We start from the raw sequence: 26,152 nt of genomic DNA on the forward strand, positions 1-26,152 counted from the left end.
CAAGGCCGTCACTTTGAGCAAAATTTATAATTAAGTACAAATTTTCATATTTTTTAATAATAAAGTATTTGAAGCACACTATTAAATTATTTATTATAACCCGATAACAATTTCATAAAATTTTATGATGAAAAAATGTTTAGAAGTCAATATCTCTTAAACAAAGCGTTTACGGACATGTCTCCAGAGGAAAGTTTTTTCTTGTTTTGAGGTCCTAAGTTCATATTTTAAGTTAGGACACTTTACCCTGAAACACCCTGTATATTTATGCGGTGTCTACAATGAGATCTTTAATTAACACGTAAGATTCAAGAAAACGTCCAATGCAGTCGATTATTCTCCTCACATTCGATTGTGATGGGTCGCTTCTTAAATCTTTTCGAGTCGAAATTTTGGTACTATTTTGACACTTTTTAGGACAATTTACATTCTACTTGGCTGATCTATACACCTACATAGACCAGCAATAACCTACTTTGATGATATTATATTTTTTTACTCCTCCCTTGAATCTTGAATTCTAAAAATTTACTTTAGCTCCTACCTAAAAGGATCTACTTTAATGCTAAATTGGCAAGAGTAGAAATTTCCGACACTATTAGTTTTAAAGTAGGAGTAACTTTTGTACTTGCAGTTCGACCTCTTTTACTATCTTAGGTCCTATTATATAACAGATTTAAAGGTTTAACATAGGGCCAAAATTTCGACTCGTTTTAAGGATAATTTACATCTACTTAGCTGATCTATACACCTACATAGATCAGCAATAACCTACTTTGATGGCATTATATTTTTTACTCCTCCCTTGAATCTTGAATTCTAAAAATTTACTTCCGCTCCCACTTAAAAGGACCTACTTTAATGCTCAACTGGCAAAAGTAGAAATATCGGACACTATCAGTTTTAAAGTGGGAGTAAAGTTTGTACTTGCAGTTCGACCTCTTTTACTGTCTTAGGTCCTACTATATAATATAATTAAAAGTTCAACATACGGTCAAGATTTCGTCTCAGGTTACGGGTTATTAAAAATCTCATTGTAGACGCCGCATTACCTGCATTCACAGAAATATTAACCATAGACTGCGTGTGAGGCAGTGGCGGTATCCTCCTCGGGGAAAAGGATAATATAAATTTATTTGTCTATCTCAATCCCAAATAAAAAAATTCATACTACCCTTCTTCTCTCAGGAGGATACTCCCACTTAGAACTTCACTGCCCCATAAGCAGTCAGTGGTTAATAATACCATATAGTATGTCTGTGCGTGCATCTAGAAAAGTGTAAATTCAGACGAACGGTCTCGCAATCTCGTACGCGCGTAAAACAACACCTTAAACATCCTAAACGGGAAAACGATATTCTATTATTTACAAAGATATCACTGGCAAATAATAATATTACTAACAGCATCGGTAAAATATTTCAGGAGCTTCTCGCAAAAGCGCATTCTGACGTAGTTAAATAACTAAGTTAAACAGTGGAAATCCCGTATATATTTATACTCTTTGATTACATAAAATTATTCGTAATTAAATCAGAAAACACTGGGTGTGTAACGTGTATCTCGTGAGCAGAAACATCTGTTTAATATCATTACGTGTCCGAAACCCATTTTAAAAGAATGATAAAATTCATAATTTCACGGTATAATTTTTTTAAGTAACCGCCCGGTTAAATACTGAAAACCACCGCGCTTTACAAACGCCGGGATTAACGTTCATGGTTAAAATTCCGTTAAAGCGAAAATTTGAAATTCCGTGCCACGCCGCTTAGCGATGGAAATTTGCATGAACGTTACCGCCGTTATACGTCCTTAAGATGCATCACTTCATATATTATGCAAAACTCAATGCGGGATCTGCCTGCACGTACACACACACACGCGCCGCAGTGCACGGCGAGCGAGAGGAACATATTCGACGGCGAAGAAATTTTCCGAGCTCGACGGCGCACGAAATTGCGTCGCCGGAAACGACCACGTGTCGCGATCTGATAATCGGGAAAATAATTGCGCCGTGTCACGGATTACCGAGGCGCGTCGCGCAGCGACCTCTCAATCGTTAGAAGGAGAGCCTCCACACTTAGCTTCTATTTATTACTCCGTAAGTTTTTTATCTCTTCCTCTTATGCTTATGTTGAAAACATAGATTTGCATTTATTAAGCAAGAGTAATACCAATGCTTGAAATAATTCACATGGCGTAATTTTATAAAAAATTATCCCAAAATGTATTAACTACGTGGGTGTGGTGAAAGGTCGCACCACTATTTTTTAGAGTGTGGGAAAAGAAAATTTTCGCCATCGTCGATTCGACGAAACCAAGTTTTCTTCGATGCATTCTAATTCACTCTCATTATAAAAGGAAACAGATGTACGGACGAGCATGATCACACACGGAAAAAAAAGATTAGCAGTAGGAGCTAAAAAGTAGCCGCAATAGCTAAAATGTGTCCTTAAAATAGGGACAGCTAATGTTGTTGCTGCCACACCTCAATTTATTAGCTCTTTGAATTTAGATACTGCAGCAAAAAATATTAGCTGTTAGAAACAAGTAATACTTGCAGTGATGCTAAGAATATTAGCCAAAATTGCATGTGTCTTGGTGGTGGTGCTAAGTGACCTAAGCTGCTATAACAATAAATTTTGTAAAGGCAGCAATGCAGTATTAACTACATTTACATATATACATACATACATACACACTGTGGCGGTCGCAATACGAAAAACTAGGAAGTAAAATTCAGTCTCGTAGTCCAGTTATCTCCACTGGAATTCTTTTTTCGGCTTTCACGCGGCTTCCTTATATACCGTACGAGACTGAATTTTACTTCCTAGTTATTCGCCCGCCACCATGCGCGGCCTAGCGGCGGCCGGCGAACTACTCGATAGGCTGGCGTAATATGTTTCGCAGTAACTGCTACTTTCTTAGCTGCTCGTGCGAAAGTGCGCTATTTTTTTCAACTAATAAAGTTGTATCTCGCAGTGATTGAATTTTATCTATAATCACCAGCTTTTAGCAATGGCAGCAAAACACTTAGCCTTTTAGCTAAATTCAAAGCAGCTACTGCAATTTAGCTGATATTACTAAGTCATTTTTTTGCGTGCAGGGATCGCGTAATGCGTAAGAACCTCTCAGCGCGCGCGATTCGGCATTGTCGCAGAATTGCAGCCGGTCCGATAACGGAACGGTTTTACGGTAATCTCAGGGAGATGTGGACATTAAATTCCCCCCCCCCCCTTTCCCCGCCCGGAGAACGTTGCCTCGTGCAGCGATGGAGCAATAAAGAGTTAACACGGTAACCGCTAATGGAGTAATGGACGTTCCGAGCATGCAGACATCGGCTGGACTTCCGCCAAACGAGCACGTTCTTCTAGGGAATATTGCCCGCCCCGTTGCTATCCTTTTCTTTATCTTTTGCGGCGTGTGCGTTCGTGTGGCCGCTACATTTCTCTCCCGATTCGCCGCGATTAGTCGTGGTGCTCTTGGCAATCTTACAAAGAGCGCCGTCATTGAGCTAATATTCCCAATAAAAACCCAAGAAACGATGGGTTTTAAATCTATCGGAAAGCACCGTGGAATCTGCCGTGTTTCAGCGCCGGGGATACTCCGGTTTACGAAAGGCGTATGATTTAAAGATTATGATTAAAGTAAAGGGTAAACACGTGTGCGTGACTATGATTGATTCGCTTTTCAAGTTGCGAACTAGCGCTAAACTACCGTTAAATCCTAGCTACGACGTTACAAGGGATTTAGTCCGGCTTATGATCCGCTGTACTACTTGTAAACTGTTTTCAATCATTTTTGCCGTTTCTCCGAGGTCGGATTAAAAAAAAAAGAGAGAGAGAGAGAGAGAATAGTTAAATTAAGGTTGAAATTGGGCGACGTTGATGAAACTGGCCGTTAATAATTTAATATCGGAACAATTCGTCGGGAAATATCAGTGTAGTCCACCAAAAAATTCTGACGCTTTGGGCTAATCGAGCCTCGCTAATTGTTATTTCATATCAACGTGCGGTTACGAGGCCGCAATAATCTTCCATCACGCTGCTGCCCGGGCCATGTCTGACCTCATGACAAATGACCGCCTGCCACGAGCTCCAGTTTCGGAAGCGTATCCGCGCGCAGACAGTCGCTTAGGCAAATCGGGCTCGGGCGCGATGCGTGAGGAATCACGGCGCGTCTCTCTTACGTCAGGTCAGGGGTCACGAGGCCGTCGCGAGGCCGCAAGAAATCATTACGTGACTGGAGACCCTTACGAACCTGTCGACGCGCCACCGTAATTCTGCGCTAATGGCAGCCGCGCAAAAAGTGCTAACGATTTTTCAGTCAACCGCGGGGACGCCTCGCGGTCGCCTCGCAGTCCCCGATTATGGGGAATCGTGGCCTGGATTTCCGCGATCGATCGCTCAAAAGTTTCGGGAGCGAACGTTGCTCGAGCACGCCGCACAAAAGTTCTATTCAATTTTCAGTTAGAAACTGAATGGTAATTTTTAATTGGCTGTCATTGATCGTTACTCTTCGTTCTACATTTTCGCGTATCACCGATGCGACTCTAAAGGGCACTGTTTTATCAATTCGTTGACAGAGGCGCGAGAAAGTTATTAATTTTAAGTGGCGCACAAACGATGCGTTAAAACATTGCGTCTTTTTTTCATATCTGGACGAATCCTCGGAAGAAAATTAGAGCCGACTGGCAGGATCCTTAGCGATGGATTTTGCGGCTCGGTGGAAACTCGTCGTTCGGGTCTGCCGAGCGCGACGTTACGGCGTGGCTAATCAAATTTTCACCTGCGAAACGACTCGCGCTCGATTTCACAGGGTCGGGAGCGCCGGAGCTCCTCGAGGCCGATACTAATTAATTTTCATTGAATTAACGCCAGTGCTCGGTGAGTCGCGCGCTCCAACGCCAAAGGAAACCGCCGTCGCTGTCGGGTCGTGCCGGGCTTTGCGGAGTCGCGCGCGATTCAGACACCGTGAGATCGTGAGGGAGAGACCGCGCGCTCTCTCTCTGTATTTATCGGCCCGCGCGCGCTGCAATTAATAGCGCGCGTGTGGTATGGCTGCGTCGCGTAGCTGGAACCGGAGTCGGCGTCGTCGCCGTCCCCGGCTCTACGCGGAATGTTTATGAATGAGAGGGAATCGATATATACGCGCGCGCGGTTCGCGAGGCACGTGTCGTAAATCAAGAGGGCCGCGAGTTGAACGCGCGAGATAGCGCTTCCGCGTACGCGCGTTTTACGCTCGGCGGAACGGAATCAGCCCGCGATATATAGAGGAGTGACGCGTCATTATCGTTCACAGGGGCGCGAGCGGAACGCCTCGGATGAAACGGCTCCTCGGCGGTCCTCGGGAGAACCGCCATTCAACGTCCGCGGTGACGCACGGCGGCGGCGAAGGGCGCGAGGCTCGATATCGCGAGGGGGAAATTGTCATTTTCCCGAAAAGCGAATTTCTGAGGAATTCCGCTGTCGCTTCTCGGCGCGGGAATATCAGTTCGATTGACACCTCGCGCGACACGGCTGCCGAACTCGAGACGGAAAATAGAAAAGCGCGGGCTGGCTGCCGCGACGTTATTCGCGAAACGGGCCGGTCGCGTTTCTCGTCTCTTTCTTCTCCCCGGGAAAATTTTTCACGTCAGTCACGAGGATCATCGTCGCGTATGCACGTGAAACCGAATAAGAAGCCGGGGGTAGACAGCGCGCCGCGGCACGATCGGAGCAGCGGCGTCCCGTTTTGATTACTCGCTGGACCGAAGTGGCAAACGTGACGCGAAATCAGAGACGCGAACTTCACGGCGGACGGTCGCGCGTCCACGTTCTGTTGCGCCCGCTGGGCCGCACTTTGTTAAATTTACACATATGTGTACTAGGAACCGGTGTGCGCGCTGGAACGGTCGACGTGGAAATATGGCGTTTACACAGCTGCCATGCGGGACAAAGCGCCTTTTAATTAACGCGCATAGATCAGCCTCGTACGGAGACAGGTGCGCGTCGCATCGAATCTGCCCCCGGTATCAGCGGCGCCGACATTATTTTCATATCGCGCGTGTCACGCACGAAAATTAAGTGGCCTGTCGCGACAGCCGGTTCAATCGTTTCCCGCTTCGCGAGAGTCGTAGAAATTAAATGCAGCCGCGTTACTTAGATCTAATCGCTTTAATAAACGTCAATTGAAATTCATTCCATTCTTCCCCGAGACACTTGACGCTGTTTCGAACCAACAGATTGCACGGGGACCTTTTGAGAAGTTCTCGGAGTAAAATGGGAAAACAGCTCGTATCTTTCTATAATTATTGTTACTTTTCAACATAATCTGCCTTTATATCGGTGCACTCGTGCCACCTAACGCTGCAAGGTCATTATCCCGTTACGAAAAAGAGAAATCTTCCAAATCTGTTCCCAAGCAAGAAATGTCTTCAACCGTGGAAGCTAAGAGGACGCGACAACAAATCCTATCTTAATTCGTGAATACTTAATCGCAATAGCACTTTGAGTTTATTCACACGGAGAAAAATAATTTGCTGACACAGCAGATTTTATGCTGTTGTAGCAAAATCTGTTCGTTACTATATGGATAGCAAGAAGATTTGTTACGAATACTAATCGCAATTTGCTGGATTAACAAATTATTTTGTTGTGACAGCAAATGTATTTGCTAAGAATATATTATTTTGCTTCAGTAGCAAATTAATGTGATTTTAATTACAAATACACTCGGCGAATTTGTTCTACTCTCGCAACAAAATAGATTTTGCTATAATGACGAATAATTCGTAAAATTAGTTCTATCAACTAAATTTTATTGCTATTACTACGAATATGCAGTTGCAACGGCGGTTTTGCTATCACAGCAAAATTATTTTTTTCCGTGCACCTTTCAATCAAAAAATTAATGGAAATCGGTTAATATCAAAAGATGTTGCACAGAGAGAATTTTCTCTTAAAATTTGCCCTGAAAATCATGTAATCGTGGGACAACCTGACATTTTGCAGACCTTTATACGAGGGATATCCGGAAAGTAAGGTTGCAACATTTTTTTAATTCAAAAATGCATATATTTCAACCAAACTTACAGGTGTTGTTAATATAGTTGTGCACTATTTTTCAACATAGTCGCCTCCAACTTCAATACATTTTGTCAGCCGTGGGACGAATTTTTTTATCCCAGTATCTTAAAACGCCCATATCACTAACGATTTCGTGAACGACAGTACGTGAAATTTCAGGACACATTTCATGGAGATCGTCGAACGGCGACCGGAAAGAAGGTGTTCTCCAATTTCGTGCACGATTTCAAGGAATTTCAACGATGGCAGGACGGACGTTCACGGTGAAGAGAGAAGTGGACGGCCGTCCGTTGTGTCTGATAAAATTGTGCACAAAATTGAAGAACACCTTCTTTCCGATCGCCATTCGACAATTGACGATCTCCATGAAATCGTTAGTGATATCAAGTTGGCACGAGGGTTTTATGATGCTAGCGTAAAAAAACTCGTCTCACGGCTGACAAAATGTATTGAAGTTAAAAGCGACTATGTTGAAAAATAGTGTACAACTACATTAACACCTGTAAGTCTCGTTAAAATATACGCCTTTTTGAATTGAAAAAAATGTTGTAACCTTACTTTCCGGATATCCCTCGTGCATTCTACTAGGAAAATGTATACTAAGTGGAATTTATACTAGTAAAATGTATGGTAAAATATCAAAAACTCTCATAAAATTGTTCGAAATGCCATGTCGTTCATTTCACGATTGCATGATTTTTCAGGACAAATTTTACACGGAAAAAAATGCTGTTGAATCAAAGCAAAATGAAGTTGCTTGAATTAAACGTTGACGTCGCGGGCTGCCACAGACATAAATATTCAATTGCATTTCCTATGGATTTTAATTTAAACTGTTATATTATGAACTAATTTACAGGTAATATCTTTCAATAATTTTGAGATACAATTATATATTAATAAGATTTGTCACTGATAAGGATCGCATATGATGATCGAAACGTTTGACTTGCTCAATTCTATTAAACATTAAATCTAATATTAAATGCGCACCTAATACCTGACGTTTGGCTCTTATTACCTCTTTCTGCTTATTAACTTAATTTTAAGTATTAAACTAAATATGGAGACAACTGCCTGATGTCTTTCATTCATTAATGCTGATGTCGCTTCAACGATTTTATATCAATTGCACCGATCTTGTCAATACAACATAATTCCTTTTCCGTGTAAGAAAACATTCTCTCCGTGTGGCTATCGAGAATATCGATTATAACGAATTTCTGCCTCGGTGAAACGCACACTCCCCCCCGTAGCGTCAACCTTCGGTTGGCAGCAGTCGGGGGTAAAAATGAATGAATCTATTTTGATGGAACGAATTGGAGCTCCACACGCGTTCGCGGAAGGGTTGAAACTTGCCCCATTCACGACATCTGTGTGCGCGATGACCATGTATAATTCATTCCGACAACTTTTCAAATGACCCGTGCATTATACTGCCGAGGCGTTCAAATCCTGGCGGCAGTTCGCCGAATGGCATCACCGACGATCATTTAATACCCTCGCGACTGTAAGCGTCGTCTGCAATACGTGGAGTAAGCTTGGAGTAAGGAGTAAGCGAGAACCGTAACTTTTAAGGCCATTCTACAATTGCGTAAACGTAGTTGTAGGGTTGTAGGAGTAGAAGTAGTAGTAAGTGTTGTATATTAAAGTAATATACAATAGAGTGAGATACGTCATAATTGAAGTGAATGATTGGTTAATTTTTCCGTCCTACGTCGTTGTAGTCGTGAAAGATGAAGTTCAGCCATCTTTTACAACAGGCTTTATAATCGGAAATGCTAGTTTAAAACTGTGTTTTACAACACTGTACAACCACGTTTACGCAATTGTAGAATGGCCTTTAGCGCTGGTCTACAATACGTGGAGTAAGGAGAAAGGGAGAGCCCTAACTTGTAGCTTTTGGTGTAAGGAAGCTGAAATACGGGCATAATTTTTAAAATATTTGTAACACTGATGGATAGCATTTCGATTCACCGACAGTAAACCTAAGAGCTGAAGTAGGAGTAAGAAATAAAATGGACTTATTCCCTTACTCCTACTCCTTACTCCAGCTTACTCCATGTATTGTAGACCAGCCTTTAGCCTTTCGGTGTAGGGAAGCCAAAATACAGGCATAATTTGGAAAATATTTGTAACACCGATGGCGCGCTCTGATTCATCGAGAGTATAGCGTGAAGCCCGGGTCTACAATGAGACGGAAGTCAGTAGTCAGAAATCATAAAGCATAAGTTGGAAATCATAAAGAAAAATGTTGATCCGCAATGAGTCATAAGTCACTGTAATCTGCCTACTCCTTACTCCAAGTCTTGCTCCATGCATTGTAGACGACGCGTTACAGGCCGCGATTGCAAGCCGCGCGCGTCCACCCGGAAAGCCGCGGGAGGAGTGCAGTCCGCTCGAGTACTTTCCGGCTGGAAAGGAAACGTTTGGGGGTAGCCTGGTCACGTTTCGCCCAAAATACACGTCAACTCGTTGCGCAAGCACAAGTCCGAATTTGCACCATTCGAGTTCGCAACTACGCTCGTCTCGGCCAAATGTTTCGCGTTCCTGTAACCGAGTGACCCGCACACTTCGGTGATGACGGCGAGTGCGCCGCGCGGACACGCGCGCCAAATTCCGCCGGGTAAACCGGGGTAAACTGAAGCGCAGCCGAGAGGACCGCGAATTTGGACTAGTCGAGTGGCCCCGGGTCCCTTTGTGGAGGCCGTTTCGAATGAATATCGCTTTGCGCTGCGGTAACGGGCGTCGAGATACGCCGGCGGGGTTAGAAATAGATTAGACTGTCACATGGCGCACGCACGACTTGCTCGCCGAGTCACGGACCATCAGCGAATTGTCGGAATTAGCTTACGCTCGTCGATGTCACGGCGGAATATTAAACTGTGCACCGTGGGGCGAGCGTGAAATCCAAGCGAATAGAGTCGTATTTTACATGAGAGGGCACAAAGTAGAAGCGCGGAAACGGCGCGGAAAAAGAACCGAGGGAGAAAGAGTGACGAAGGAGTGACGTTCCTTGTGAGAACAGCTTGGAAAAAAGAGAAGAACTCCGGGGGAAGGAAGGGAGGTAAATATTCTTGGCGTATCTACATCGCTCGCGCGCGGTACCGTACGCAATTTTTTACATTAGCGGCTTCGTCGCTTTGTCTCATCCGCGCGAGAACGAGGAGCGTGGAGCCGTGGGGGAGAGAAAAAGAGAGAGAAAGAGAGAGAGATAGAGAAAAATGCAACGCGCGCATGGCGATGCTGGTGGCGTGGCTGCGACGTTACGTCAAGACTTGGATCCCTGACACCGCGTTATACACGCGTCTTTCCGCTCTGATACGCGGGGAGAGCGCGCGTCCGCGCGACCATTGTTACCCTGACGTTCTGGCGAGGGAAGAAAAACGAGAAGAGTGGAGGACCTGCCGTTTACATCCGTACGTGAGCGAAAGGGGTGGGGGGGGGAGGATGTGGGGTAGATTCTACGGTACGGCACCAGGTACCTTCGGCGAACACGCCGTAATTCCGCAACGCGCCTGTCAGATCCGCATGACTTAGCGCGCACAGAAGACGCGACGACGCAGCGGCCGAGATGACTTCATGCGAGTCAAGCGTCGCGGAAAAAAGAGAGATCGCAAGACTGCCTGCGTTATCGACGGAAAAGGAAGCGGTAAATCGGAGAAAACGTGTAAACACACGCGCTAGTCGCGCGACACTTCGAGTCCGAGTTAGAAATTTGTAAAGGGTGGAGTAATTTCGAAGAGTTTCTTACACTTACGCGAATACATTTGAATAGCGCTGAAGCATTTGTTAAGACATCGCGATTAGATTCACGAGTAAAAAATATGCTAAGTCGTTCTTCCTTCTTGTAAACGTAATAGATGCATTTTTTTAGGACCTTTGAAATCAAAATGTAAATCAAGAAGTAAGAGTTTTAACATAACTGCCTATGTTTGATACATATTTATCGCAAATTTAATTTAAACTGCCAGCGCCCAATTTGCGACAGCCTTAATAATAAGGTTTCCTTCTTCGGATGGGATATATTGACAGACTGTACATAATATCGACAGCGAAGGTAATAATCTTCTACAAACAAAAATCTCATCGGGTTTATATAGCTTAGTTCGTAAAGAAAAGCAGCAGAAAAATCTGACATCGCGCTACAGCCTCGTCCTGCCGTACGTGTTTGTACGAAGGCAAACACAATCAACTTCTAACAGCGCCACGGTGCGAAACAGCCGGTGCATAGACTTTATAAAAGAGATGCTCTAGATGAACCCACAACAAGCTCAGGCACAGAGAAAAGTTTAGAAAAGACCTGACAAATTAATTTATACTAATATTTACAACGAATTTATTCGTCGCGAAATCAAATTACATTCGAAATGTCTCTACGGTTAAAAAGATTTTGTAATAAAAGACAATTGACGATGAAAAGAGCTTTAGCAGTCAATATAATATCAGTCGCTGTGGGGGAACTAAAGCGACGAACAAAGCAGGAAACAAAGCGGTCTGCGTTAATTAAGCGGGCGCGACAGAAAGAGGGTCTCACGGAGACAATCATCTGATCTTTGCATATCGAAAATCTCGCAGTTAAGGATAATCTCGGCGTAGCGAGGACGAAATGTAAGGGAGAATAAGTGACAAAAAGAAAGGAAAATAAGAGAGGAAACGATAGCAGCCGGTGAAACAAGCGATTTTCCTGTCGGGAACGACTTACAGTCCGCTAGTCACATTGTAGTATTCTGTAGCTTAGAGTCTGAGCAGCTACATCTGCATGATAGCACGGAAACCATTCACAAAATGAAAAAGGAAGCCGAGAGGGAAAGGATGAGAGACGGAGAGGTAGAAAGAGAAAAAAACAAATATATAAAATCTTTGGAAAAGTTATCCTCCGGATTGTTCTCGGTGCCTTTTTAAAAGGAATGCTTTCAGATTGCAAAAATCCTTGAAATAATAAATAATCGGCAACTTGTCGACTATACAAACGCAAACTAAACATAACATTTTAAGAGATCTCATATATTTGCGGAATATAATGTGCATTATCAATGCGCACGTCGGACATCGTTGATTTTCTTGGCATTTAAAAATTGACATTTAATTGCCATTAAATCGTCTAAAATTTAATTCGAGATGCAACTTTCGTTTAAAATAGAGCACTTGAAATAGACGCGCGTCTGATGATACGTGCATTAATAATATTCTCCGCGACAATTGTCTCGGAAGCTTTTCCGCGACGTTGTTTTAATATTAAAGAGACTCCTCTTCGGTGAAACGATGATGCTTAAAAAATTAATCGCGTAATTCCTCGGTAAAAGGATGCGGCAAAGAAACAGAAGGAGAAAGCAGGCGCCTCTCGGCCCGTCGCGCCGCGCCACCACCCATTTTTCCACGAGAGAGGCGAGGAAAGGATAAGGGTAATTAATTAATCCGGATGAAGGTACATCCAAGAACTTCCTGTCTCGCCCTGCGCTCTTTATTACCCGCGTGAGACAATGGCGCGCGTGCCCCTGAGGGCCCCGGGAAATACCCGGGTGATTCGCCGCAACGAGCGTAGCACACGCGCCACGCTCGTCGTGGATTTGCATCAAGTTCGAAAAGTTTTCAAATAAACACGGCGAACACCCCGGCAAGAAAACGGCAGCAGTTAACGGAACTTTTCCATTTCCGCCTCTCGCCGTTCGTCTGCGGAAGTGGAGCTCGCGCCGCGCGACTTCGCCGTTCGTAGATCTTGCAAAAACTTGAAACCCCGGGCGGTCTCGTGAGAAACGATTCGCTGCTGGGAAATCCCTTAATTATGGTGTAAGAAGTGCAAGCTGTAAGAGTTAATCTGTCCGCTCTCGCTACAGCCGTGTAATGATGGAGTTATTTCTGCGTCTTTTAATTATCACATGAGACTGAAGTTGGTAACATCCGAGTGCTTTTGAATTGTTCAAGCGCTCCAAATTGGGTTTTTCAGTTTCAGAGAAACTTAGAAGCAGGCGCATCATTAATTCAGATTTTATCTCTTTTAAAGCTCATGAAATATTCCAGCGTGTGTTTTAATATACCGACAACTTGGTTGGAGAATGCCGATGCATCCAACATTTATTCTATCAATTCGTACGTGACTAAAGCATGACGGACATCCACGACAACTGCATGCGTCTAAATTTAATTCTTTTCCTCGTAGTTGACCAACATTTTCCACAGATTCGTTTTCAAGTATTGTTTATTTAAAAATAAATCAATATTTAAACAATGTAACCTGTATATAATTCAGTTGGATAAAAGATCGCTTATCATATCCTAAGATCATATTATTCGTTTTGAGTAAAAATTTTTTAAACAACTCACGCTTTTAAAAAATTCAGTTTTTTAAAAGATTGACGTTTAATATTTAAACGAGAATAGTAGTGTATCGCCTAATCTAATCTGTTTAAAAAAAAAGCCTTTTATGAAACTAAAGAAAGATACAGAAATAGTGGCATCGTTTATAATTAATGTATCATATCTGTCGTATGCTCTCTTCTGCGAATGATTTTTGAACGCGCGATGGGTAAAACGCAACATCGCGCGAACGAAGTTTTAACGAGTTGAAACAGATGTGTCTATGCAAATCGCATCGAAATCAGGGAGATTCGCAATACATGTGAGACCGCGCTGCCATCAGCGTTGTATCGAGCGGCGGCAGAGATACTTCGTCGAGAAATTTCAATCTTATCGTCGACCGTGAGAACATTCCTCGTATTCTTCTACTGTCACGCACGTTCCCCTTTGGGAAGAGATATTGCTTACGACTCTCCTACGTAACCATCGTATGCGATAGTAATGACACACTCGCGGAATAAAAATAACGGTGAGGTAACGGAGAAAATATTTTCCACGATACTTTATTTACTTTATATATATCTTTATTTTCGCCGCGTATTTATTTAAAGTGTTTTTATAAGTTAGTTCAATTCAAGCGACGTTTAATCGTCGATCTCCCTGTCCCCTGCTCGAAGACAATATTGGCACCGATAAACTTACAGTAACGTCACTCTAGTTGGCATTTATGTTAACGAGTATGGAGAAAAGTGGGTCTCTATTATGAGATAGGCCAATATGAGATAGCTGGTTTCCAACATCCAACTTTAATCACAAATCTTTACTCACAACGATTACACGAGCTGAAGGCCTGCGTCCACGGTGCTCGAACTTGGTCCAAGTTCTAATTCCGAGAAATGTGTAACCAATCCACTTGCAGCTTCAAGTTAATTGCTCGCACATTTCTTGAAACTAGAACTTGGACAAAGTTCTAGTATCGTGGATTCAGGCCTTAACAACTGGAACCAACGGATGATGCCTATTAGATTGGCCAAAAAAAAAACCGCTATCTTATATTACGAGCTTATCTCCTAAACTTTCCCCTACATGTACGAAATGTGGATAGCTTCATTTCAGTTGACGGTTAAAAAGACGCTTCGCTTTCAGATCACGTGGGTCGATTGTTACCGATCGGTCATCTCAGCGCACAGATGATTAAGAACGCGACACCCACGTGCGTTCCAAGCTCTCTTTCGTGCGGCTCACCCACGCCGATAACCCACACGCGACGCGCTTACCTCGCCGAGGAGGATCATGCATAAGCGTTTACCGAATTACGACAGCATCCAATCAGAACTCCTCCGTAACGGATGCGGCGAAGTAAAGCCCCCCAAACCCCGATCGATCCCACCCGCAAGTTTCTCCAAGGCCGTCAACTCCCGTCGAAACTTTCGTAGTCAGGAATCTCCGAGAGGATTCCTCTCCGGTAAGAGGAGGCCCTTTCAACAGGTACTTCTCGCCTTTTTGCGTGCGAGAGATCGTCCCGCGGATTACGGCGGGGAATCATGCCGCGACGATATTGACGAGGCAAAATGCCGCCGGATTGACTCGCCGTTGTCGCTTAATGCGCGACCCAGAGACCCCGCAATCACATAGCGTTTTCGACTGGACCAGTATTAATCGCTTCGGGAGCGATTAATGACGTCACGAGTTTTGTTTGAGGTTACTAGACCAATAACCCAAACGCAACCCATTTTCGACCCATACAATTGCGAATTGATCCATCAGTGCCAAGAAGCTTTGTAAGGGTAGAATCAGGTTATACGTGCGTGCTTATTGTAGAACAAAGCATTCTTTGACGATAATAACGCGTAAGTTTACCAATAAATATTTCGATATTATTGTAAAATTAAAAAGAATATTGTACAGGACAGGATTTGATATCAAAACCATGGCGGACCACCACGTGACGAAACCGAAAAGATCAAAGGACCGACAGAGAGTGGACATACTAGTTATACTATGCTGTGATCAGAGACTGGCCATAAGAGTTGGTCAAATTCCTGCGAGTGAGAGAGAAGCATAGGCTATCTCACTCTTCTACAATTCTGCGAATTTGACCTAACTCTTATGGCCTTATCTCCGATTACGGGGTCTCTAGAGCGACAGATTGCGAAGCGCCTCGCGATAATCGCGCACATCTCGCCTATTCAATACCTACGAAGACTCGATTTTATCTGCGATACGCGCGACATAGCCCGTCGCGGCGATCGAAATGCGCGGCGCGAAAATTTCGCGCATTATCGTACCGAAAGTTCCGCGAGTAACTTATCCACCGCGATGAATGCTGTTAATCACCGACGTCGCATGTCTGACATGGTCTAATTAAAAACACGTTGCGAGGCCGGGGAGTGAAACATAATCACCAGTTTCCACCGGAATGAAATTTATTGTTTAATCCCCACGCTGTCACGCTTACCCTCCGCGCGTCGCTGATAATAAAATGCAAATTCGGCCGAGCGGGCAAATACATTCGGAATCGGAGTCTATCTGCCCGGGCGCAAAATTATTAAGTTCCCGCGAAGGTAAGCCCAAAATTTCGCGGCGGCGCGCGCATTAACGTCACCGGATGAGTTATCACTGTGAATAACATTATACCGAGTTCGCCAAGTATTATTTCCGTACGTACGTACGTACGTCTCTCGCTTCGTATTCCGTAAGATATAATGACATTATTACGAGCTCCCGAAGGGACACCCCACCCCTCTGTCCCCGTACGTAAGGGCCACGGGCGAACGCGCGAGCTATTCCCGCGTGTTTTCGCGGCGCGAAAGGAGCCGCTCGCTCGCGCGAGTGCGTTTTGTGCCGGGGTCGCGCACGCGGAGTGGAGAGGAATTTCTGGATTGTTGTTTGACATTCTAAACGGAACGTGCGCGGGGATATTTAATTAAACCGACGGCCAGAATGAAGCGAGGAGAAACCCCCGGGCCTCGCCGCGCCGCGCCGCGCCGCGCCGTTTCCGACCGACGTACTGACCGTGCCGTGTCACTTTAACGTTTTGCGCCGGGCAGAGTGTACGTCCGTTTGCATTGCACCCCGCGGTAATACCTCGGATCCCTGCGTGATATTCATAGAGACGCTTAACACGCGGCCGGCTCTTCCCCTCTCCCCTCGGTACACGCGTATAAAACGTCGCGCGTCTGAAATTAATGCGCCCGGCGCGGAATTGTCGTGTTTTCGGGGCCGCTGTCGGTGGCGCGATCGAGATATATATATATGTATATATACGTCGGCGATGACGGCATTGATTACCTCACCGATCGGTCCAATCATTCTTAATGGCCGCGCGTAGAGATAACGGATGTACGATATGTACGCGCGTGACGATAAGCGGCGGCCGCGCGCAAGTGTGAAAGTATTTCGCGATTAGTTTTGAAAATTTGACGATTTAATCTTTCACGGCGATGTGGGAGAAAGTAATAAATGTTCTCCCGGGAAAGGCTCACGTGCCGACACGCGGGCTGGAAACGTTGCGTGCACATCGACGCAAAATTGCAGTCACACGGCGAGGATTTATGTGTTCGCGATTTTGAATTAGCGAGGTGCGTAGGTTTATGTGCATATGCACTTATATATATACGTGCACTTAACGCTCGAGCGCACGAGCGCAAACAGCGTGCAGCATTATGTAAACTTCCACGAGACAAATTTGCCTTTTACGAAATGAAACGGCTCATGAACGTAAATAAATCATACCTCCCTCACATCTCGCGTTCGCTACGTGCGTGTATAAGAGATCGGGAAATCTAAAATTCTTTAGATTTGTGCATCCCGGCTGGGCTAATGCTTTTCGCAAGGAGATTTCTTTACAGTACGGAGAAGAGGGTATGGTGTCGAATATGCTACACTGAAAAAAATTTCTGGTTGAATATGAACGAATCAGATAATTCCTTTAGGATTTACCAGAATTCTTTAGGATTTACAAGAATTTCTGTAGGATTACAGGAATATGGACGAATCAGATAATTCCTTTAGGATTTACCAGAATTCCTTTAGGATTTACCAGAATTCCTTTAGGATTTACCAGAATTTCTGTAGGATTACAGGAATTCTGGTAAATCCTAAAGGAATTCTGGTAAATCCTAAAGGAATTATCTGATTCGTCCATATTCAACCAGAAATTTTTTTTCAGTGTAAATTTAGTATTTCAATAGAAATTAACATCAAGAATTATTTGACCCCAGTACATGACCGACAATAATTAAGCTTTCAATCGACCCTAGGGGTGGGTTGAAAAGTTTTGAGCCTCAACATGAGAACGGCATTACTTGCCGTCGCCGCTTCAGTACCGCGACTGTACACGCTTTGCAGGATACCTCTGGAAATTTCAGCCATTTTGGACTCTCAGTTGTACGACAGTCGTTTGTGTCAGTGGATGTTAGTATTTTCGTAAACATGGAAAAAATGCAATATCGGGCCAAAATTCACGAATTCCAGTTCGAACTGACTGACCACCCCCCGTATTCACCAGACCCAATGACTCTTTCCGTTTCCTAAACTCAAAGTTTGGCTCGAAGGACAGAAATTTTCATCGAACGAGGAGGTCATAGCAAGACGCCAACTATTAGGATTAAGTGTAACGATTTAAAAGGAGGCTATGTCGAAATAATTGTTTCTACACTGAAAAAAATTTCTGGTTGAATATGGACGAATCAGATAATTCCTTTAGGATTTACCAGAATTTCTTTAGGATTTACCAGAATTCCTGTAATCCTACAGAAATTCTGGTAAATCCTAAAGGAATTCTGGTAAATCCTAAAGGAATTATCTGATTCGTCCATATTCAATCAGAAATTTTTTTCAGTGTATGTTAGGCTCACATCTTTTCAACTCATCCTCGTATTGATAATGAAGATAAAGGCTGAAGCCTGTAAAGGAAAGTCCTATTATGAAATAAGATCCTAATATAGGATAGCGGGGTTTCTGTTAGATTAATAGGTATCTCCAGTTGATTCCAGCTTGAATTGATTGCCCTCGGGGCAAAATCTGTTTAGTGGAATTTCATTGTTAAATTGTGCAATCGTTGCGAAAAAAAGATTTGTGATTGAATTTCGGCGTTGAAAACCTGCTATCTCATAATAGAGCACTTTACTCTATATATTTGCCAGTGTTTCTCGAAATGTGCAGTACGAACCGTAAATATTAGGTATATCGCCTACGTTTAAAGGCTGCCGGTAGCAATTACTATGCTGTGTCGAGGTACGATCGACCCATGCGTTTCCGCTGGATTAATTGCCCCTAAAACGGCAGCAGGCTCGTGGGAGGGTGGAGGGGGGGGGAGGGGCGATAGGGGCGCGGGGAAAAGGGTGGCGCTCGCGGGGTGAGTGAGCTTGGGGGCGCGATTAAATCACGCTCGTTAAATCGAAGCGGACGGTGCGGGCGCGGCCCGCAAAAATTGCTGGCCCGTTCATTCCGGCCGGACTCTAAAATCGGCACTATATGACGTGGACGAGCGATGAAAAATTAATGAGCCCACCGGTTGCCACAGTCGGTCGGCCGAAACGAGGGCGGGCGCAACGGTGTGAGAACGGAGAATGGCGGATACCTGCGGAACGATAACAGTTTCCCCGGTCCAAGTACTACGTATCGGGGCTTTTTCCTCCCTCTTTTTATGCGTCTGACCGCGACCGGAATTAAAAGCGCCCGAATGCGATTGCCCGTCAAGATCGGGAGGGTTGAAACCCGGTTGTCCGCGACATCCGTATTAAAATCAATCGACCCGTGACCCATAAAAATTGCACACGCGTGAGAAATCGTTTCTGCAACCTTGATCCCGATTAACGATGAATTTTAACGACGGAGAACGCGGCTCCCCGCTCCCCGGGCAATATTATAATAATTTCAACCCTCCTTTCTGGTCGTGTTCAGAAATATCTGATTTACGGCCGATTACACCCCGAATTCCGTTATACCGTTCCGAGGAGCTTCCTATTCATTCTCCAGCAAATTTCTATTCTTCTTTTCCTTTTTCGCTTCCGCCATCGGCGGAACAAGTGAATAACTTTCGACTCGATTCCCGATGAAGTGGCGAGCTCGATATCAAATTGGCGGACTTCGTCGTGGGATTCGCCCGATGGAAAATTTTTAATGAAAGTCACTGGGGAAGATACGAAAGTTACGGAGAGGCCAACGAAGCGAGAAGAGTCCCCCGGTAATCTGCGACATCTTGTTACAGCGTGGTGTAAGAAAGGCGGAGGGGAGGGCCGGCGAGCGTTCGCGTCGCGCCGCGACCTCCTCGTTCAATTAAAGCGTCAGCGTCCGCGGAAAACTTTTATATGAATGGTTTTCATTACGTCGCGGACTTATTAAGGGCGTCTTCACGCGGGCATTAATATCCCCGTCGCAACGAGTTTTGTTATCAAGCGCCGGCCGTCCAGCCCGCGGTAGCGCGCTACTATTTTAACACCGTGGTGAGTCCAGGAGGGGGGGGGGGGAGGGGGAGACCGAAATCCGTGATACCGCGAGATTCTTCTCTACGTACCGCTCGTCGCTCGCGGCTTCCTCCAGCCGTGGGGTCTTATTTTCGAATACGGTAAAAGCCTCGTTCCCGCAAGTGCGCCGGTCGATTATATCGATCTGAAAAAGGGAAAAAGGCTCGCGTTACCGCGGACAGGCTTTGGATAAGGTTTTTACTATATTGAATGGAAATGCGCCATTATTGTTATCGCGTCGCCGATAATATTTTGTTCCGAATAAGAGGCGGAAGTAATTCATGTTGGTACGTGTGGTATTAAAGGACTAGCAACAATGGCCGGTAATTTGCTATTCGGAGTCACGCCGCAGAAATGTATTCTTGCGTGATGATATATGCATCACGCGCGTAATCGTACGGTCGGTTACACGAGAGCACATCGCTATACGTTCGACTAAACCGGTGATAAAACAAATCGTGACAAATTGCCAGGGAGATGTGGCAGCCCCGTGCCACGCAATTGCACCGCCGACGGTGTTTCACCGAGTTAAAGAACGAAAAAAATGTCACGAGGAAAGAGCGCGAGCTGCGTCGAGCCCAGTTTCATTTGCGAATAAACGCCCCTAGCGCTGCCGCTTTTTATTTAACATTATCATTCCGCGAATAATATGCGCGTACAAAATATGCATTCGGGAGATAAACGTCTCCAGGTTCGAAGTAAAATGTTCCGTCACGGATTGAGGGAAGTCTCGGGTTCGAATCCTGAGATAATATTGTTCGCAATAAGAATAATTTACAGCACGGAAAAAGGGGGGTATTGAATGCTACATGTAGCATTTAAAATATAATTACAAATCGTTTTTATCGAATTTGAATATGTGAATTTGCTGACGATAGCTCCACACCCACAGAAAAAATTTCCGGATCCAATGCTATTACACCTCAATGTATAATATCATAAAATAGGATCGATATAGCGCCAATCATATCTAGAATAAAATGATAGTCTTTTGTCGAATATCGTGTTGCCATCTTCGTGCGTTATAAGATGGGAAAATTTATTCTAAACGCAAGAATGTGTAAATGTACATTAATATAAGTCAATCTTTTTTAATTCGATAGAGGAGAAGAAGAATTATTGCTTTTATTTTGATATTGTCTTATTTTTATACTAAATGAGGTTCTGTGAAATAGAAATGCGTCAAGAATATTTTTTGTCTCGGTAACAGAAATCCTTTCTGAGGGTGCACCCGTAAGGAAACCGCGTTATGTCCGAAAAGAAACCGGCGCGCAGGACAAAAGTGGAAAGAAACGGTATATGCATTCACATTTTAATAATACACAAGTATAGGCTACCTACAACGTGCGTTGTGACCCGCATTGGCGTTTTCTCACGTGTTGTTCAGTTTTTATTTAGGTGTCTTACTTGAACTCTATTGTTCTAATATGTTCCGCGCAAGTTTAAGTAACGACGATTACAACGGCGATACGGGCAATCCGTAACGCGAAAAGAACGTCGGCCGCGGGAAGACAGACGGCGCCGGAATTATGCCCGCGCCAAAGTAATTTCTGTGGCCGGTGTCTTCCTGATTTCGCAGAGTGCCCACAGCCTCCTGCGGACTTTCCGGCAGTAATGAAAAATTGCGCCTGCGCAAGTCCCATCTCTTAAGTACGTCCAAGGGGCTGATTCTCGAGAACTAACACCGGTACTCGAGGTGTGCGTGTGCCGCCATAGTTTCCCGGCAGACTACTGTAATTTCGCATTGGTAGAAGAGACGAGGAAGAGCTTAAGAACCGCGACGCCGGGAGAGAACGTGGAGGATAAGACAAATGGAGATGACGGAGAAGAAGCGCGCTCCGACAAAAACATGAAAATTATTAAGTAGACGTACAAAACAATTCGTAATGTCCACAATATCGCGCCATACGAGGAGAAAATAGATACGTAAGAGATACAGCCGCATCTCTCCGTTTTTTTCGTGCTATCCAGCGGAGCTAGAAGCCTTTAGCGCACAAGGAAATGGACCACTGACTGTGGTCGAGCGCCGCACTAGGTAACTTGTAGTAATGAGCGAGTGGTTGCTGGTAAGTACCTGCTAAGTACCGAAGTGAGTAAGGAATATTGTGTCCTTTGCCCTTCGACTTGCTGCCTGCGATACTCGAGCAAAAAATGTAGCATTTCTCTGCTCTCGCGAAGGTGTTTCTACAGTTAATTCCGTTATATATGCACGACTGTCATTGATATGAAAAACGCAAAAACGATTTTACAGACTTTACCTTTCGGCACGAGACCACGGAGAGTTGGAATCTTGTAATTTACTCAAAAAGAAAGAAAACTGACGCGTATAATTGTTGACAGGACCGTTACAAGAGCAACGATGCACGCTTTGCTGATAAAAATACATAAACGCCCTAATCGTAGCACATCCGTTGTAGAATCGCTTATGAGGTTTTACGGTGGTTAATTTCCTGTTAATTAGAGTTCAAATATCCCGGAAGTTCTTCACTCGCGGGAACGCGAGCAAGAAAATGCATGCGCGCATTTCAGAAGTCTTCAATGTTAAAAACGGGTATTTGCCGGACGTGTAGAATAAGTGACATCAATCCTTTCCCGCAATGTACCCTCTCCTTTCTTTTTACCTCCCGGCAAATAATAAAAATAACCGGCTACTCCTGTGGCGCAACTGTGGAATTGCGATGCGTCTCTGCTGGAAATCTCATGAACTTTTAATTTACGGAAATGTCATCCGGACAACGCGGCTGTGTAAGCTCTTTAAAAAAATGGCGAAATTGGAAAAATAAGCAGTTCGTATCTTATAACGCACGTGCAATCCCACATGCCTCTTATTACGCGTCCTCGCTTCCCCGCGCGCCGGCTCGCAACGCGCAAATTCGTGCCGCAATTTCGTCGTAATTTAATTTAACGCGGCATCGTCCGAGCAAACTTTCTCGCTTCCTAAATCCCGTAGGAGCTCGGCTGTCGGGCACAAGCGGATGGATTTTTATCGCCCTCTCCCCATCCCGCCGCTCTCTCCTTTCCGTCCTCTCCTACCCCCCCCCCCTCCTCCCCCACGCCCTCTCATTCTCTCTCGCTCGCTCTAATTTACAAACTGATTTTTGATGGAATTGTGAAATTGGAGTCGGGCGAAACGCACGTGGAGGAAAAGGGGGGGAGGGATGATTGCACAAGGCGGAAGCTTCATTTCGGATTTCGAGGCAAACATATTTGCCGGATTCAATTAGAGTATAAACTATTTCCCCTCTCTCTCTCTCTCTCTCTCTGCGCTGAAACCTCAATATAAATTCTAGCCCGTAACGTGGTAATCCCGGATTATTATCATTATTATTATCCGATGAATAAATTATTGTACGACGTGCTATTTCACTCTATATCTAATTCATTCGCTCATTTATTCCCCCCCCATAAAATGCCACGGAGAGTGAAATACCGCGCGGAAAACAATTTTTAAGTCATATTTTTGTGGTTACTCCTGACGTTCCGCGCCACTTTCATTATTCCATGGTGTTTTTTTTTGCATCGCGCTGTCTCGCTGGATCGTTTCGTAGGGGATTGCGTATTGGGGTGCGTGCGTGCGTGCGTGCGTGCGTGCGTGCGTGCGCGTTTGTGTATGCAGCTCTCTCTCTCTCTCTCTCCCTCTCAGTTGCACTCGCACAATCCTAGTAATTTGTCGCAGCGGTGCATTCAGCGCTACGGATCGAAAGGATTAAAAGCATCTATGGATACACGAGCCGGATCGAGTTGCAAAAGCAGTTTGCGTTAATAGCGTGCGATCTTTCCTGTCATCATCGGTAAGCTGCGATCGATAAATCATATATCGCGCAACAGCAGCGGCTCGCGGCAACATCTGTTTTTAGAACCACCTAGTTAACAGCTTAATGTTAAGTTTATGATCATTGTTTCTAGACTGCACGTTATTCACAAGTGGCCACTGTACCAGCGCGACCGTAAATCGATATTGAAGATAATATATATATAGCTTCTTATCCGGCAGACCTGCGTATTGAACAATTATTATTTTATCACTGTCGGCGATTATTTTAGTTCTATTATAGCTTCGGAAATATCGATCACTGAATACTGTAATGTTTTACTGTAAGAAACGTGAGCCGGATACCGTATGTCGAAGTTGTATTATTGAAATTAAATAAAGGTTAATGATTAATGTAAGACCAAGTCGTATTTTTACCCAGTTATTAAATGTTTCTCATTCTGTGTGAGCAAAAGGGTAACCGCTGAGGGCATTGCGGTGTACAGATTTGCGGCTTTACTGGGCACTTTTCGGGCATTAGGCCTTGCTGGGGCATTGCAAAGATAAACTTAGATAAAATAAATTTGAAGGAATAAAGGACTAAGAGCCGCGACAGGGTGTTAGTGTCTAAATATTTCATTCTAAGTTTATTGCGAAAAAATATCACCTCAGTCAGGGTTAGAACCTTGACCTCCGTCTCGCTAGGCGGGCGTCTAAATTTGATTCGAGGTATATGGAAATATTCATCGCAATAAACTGTCTAATGTTGATTCCCGAATGCCACCTATCGTGACAGAATTTGAAAACGAGATATTTAGACACTAACACCCTGTCACGGCTCTTAGTCCTTTGTTTCTTCAAATTTGTGTTTATCACAGTTGAGCCATACGAATTTTATTAATAAGATAAAATAAGATAAAGTAATGTCCGCTGGGCATTTGTGTACAAGATTTTAGTCAGCGGTTTCTCCCTCGCAAACAACCCTCGAAACAATCCTCAAATAAATTAATTGTAACGTGCTTTTCTCTAGAGAACACTTTCACTTTTTGTTGTTTCTATTTCACAGCACGTTGACTGTTAATAGTTATATAAGCTCACATTTGGATGTATTTGCAGAATGGATCCGTTTTCGTGTCATATCGGAAATACCGTTTCTTGTCTCTTCCGTGCGATTGCACTAAAGGTATTCGCGTCGCGCGATTTTATGGATGGTACAACGGAAGCGCATGAAAGCACGATGAATACGTTCGATGTGCATCGAGAAAATGCATGTGCAGAGTGGCAAGGCAAAACAACGCGATGAAATCAAATCCTTTTTACAGTTTCCTGCAATTTTTTTCCAATTTTTCAAAGATTGGTAAATGTTTTCTGAACGATAAGCCGCGTAAATTATTTGCGAGATAAGATAATCGACGATGTACGATTACATGCATTTCGTTTCGATTAAATTAATACGATTTAAAAAAAACGTTCTCGTGTAATGCGTGAAAATATGCTGTACATTGAAAATATCTTTTCGACTCACGTAAAATTCGGCATAAATTTACAATGTATTTAAAATTGTAACGTCGAGTGATTTAACGACTAATTGTTGGGCAAACTCCCACAAATGTTGTGCTTTCTCGGAATTTGCGCAAGCGCTTCGCAAGTTTCCCGGTGTAGAATTACGTCAACGGAATTAACATTCGTCCGATAGACGACAATTTGTCTTTGCGCCATTAAAATTCTTGGAGGAGTTCCCGGGAGAGTTCCCGGGCTGAAACATCCTCCAACAACTCGGTTGGAGTAGACGCGAGTCGAGTCCTCGAAATGTCGCAAAAAGTTGGCCGATGTTAATGGGTCGGTACGATTACGTGAACCGCAAAGCAGCACGACCAGCCGCGGCGAGAGAGGCAAAGAACAAAGTACCGTTATTCCTTGAGCCAAGATGCAGGAGCGATACTCGCGGCTCCTGGAGCATCATGCCACCGTGGACGAACTTCTCGCCGTTGAATTATGCATGATTTCCTGCCCTCGGCCGTCGCTGTAGCCGCTAACCATCCGCGTCACCGCCACTTTCGCCGCGCCTTATTTAATAATCGCGACGAGATCTCTCTAGTACTAGAAAGGCGCGACGATGTTGCGGGTGAGAAGCTTACGTGAGCTGAGTCGTATATTCGAATATTTGCGGAGCCTAATTGTAGAATTGAAAGACTATGGAAAGGGAGAGAAAGAGACAGACAGACAGACAGAGAGAGAGAGAGAGAGAGAGTCCGCATTTTAAGTTACTATTATTTAAATGTCTCAAATTGGGCAAAAATCCAATGTTTCTATAATCCCTTACTTTCACATACGTGTATATACAGGGTGAGTCTTTCCATATCCGACAAAATTTTTGAGAAGGTAGAACGGATCGAGATGAACGGAAAAGTCCTGTACCATTTTGCAATTTTCGTAATAGTTAACGAGTAATTAATTATTAAAAATCGTTGTCTTAGGCCGGCCTACCGCCCAATTCGAGAGCGTGGCAAGATGTAACCGCCCGGCGATCGATATTGCTATGCGCCCATCTCGCCACGCGCTCGAAT

General features: G+C 44.3%; 1 protein-coding gene across 5 annotated transcripts in view; it reads right to left on the reverse strand.

Annotated features, from left to right (window-relative positions):
• The window catches only part of LOC105561116 (putative polypeptide N-acetylgalactosaminyltransferase 9), a 250,839-nt gene that overhangs the window by 100,117 nt on the left and 124,570 nt on the right, over nt 1–26,152 (reverse strand). The window contains exon 4 of one of the 5 annotated variants that reach the window (XM_012010818.1): nt 19,885–19,979. The exons of the other annotated variants lie outside the window; for them this stretch is intronic. The gene's annotated coding sequence lies outside the window, so the exon portion shown is untranslated. The remainder of the gene's footprint in view (nt 1–19,884; nt 19,980–26,152) is intronic. 5 annotated transcript variants of the gene reach the window in all.

The sequence above is a fragment of the Vollenhovia emeryi genome, unplaced genomic scaffold (assembly GCF_000949405.1).
Source record: "Vollenhovia emeryi isolate VEMERY1.0 unplaced genomic scaffold, V.emery_V1.0 DF939211.1, whole genome shotgun sequence".
In the NCBI taxonomy this organism is placed as follows: domain Eukaryota; kingdom Metazoa; phylum Arthropoda; class Insecta; order Hymenoptera; family Formicidae; genus Vollenhovia; species Vollenhovia emeryi.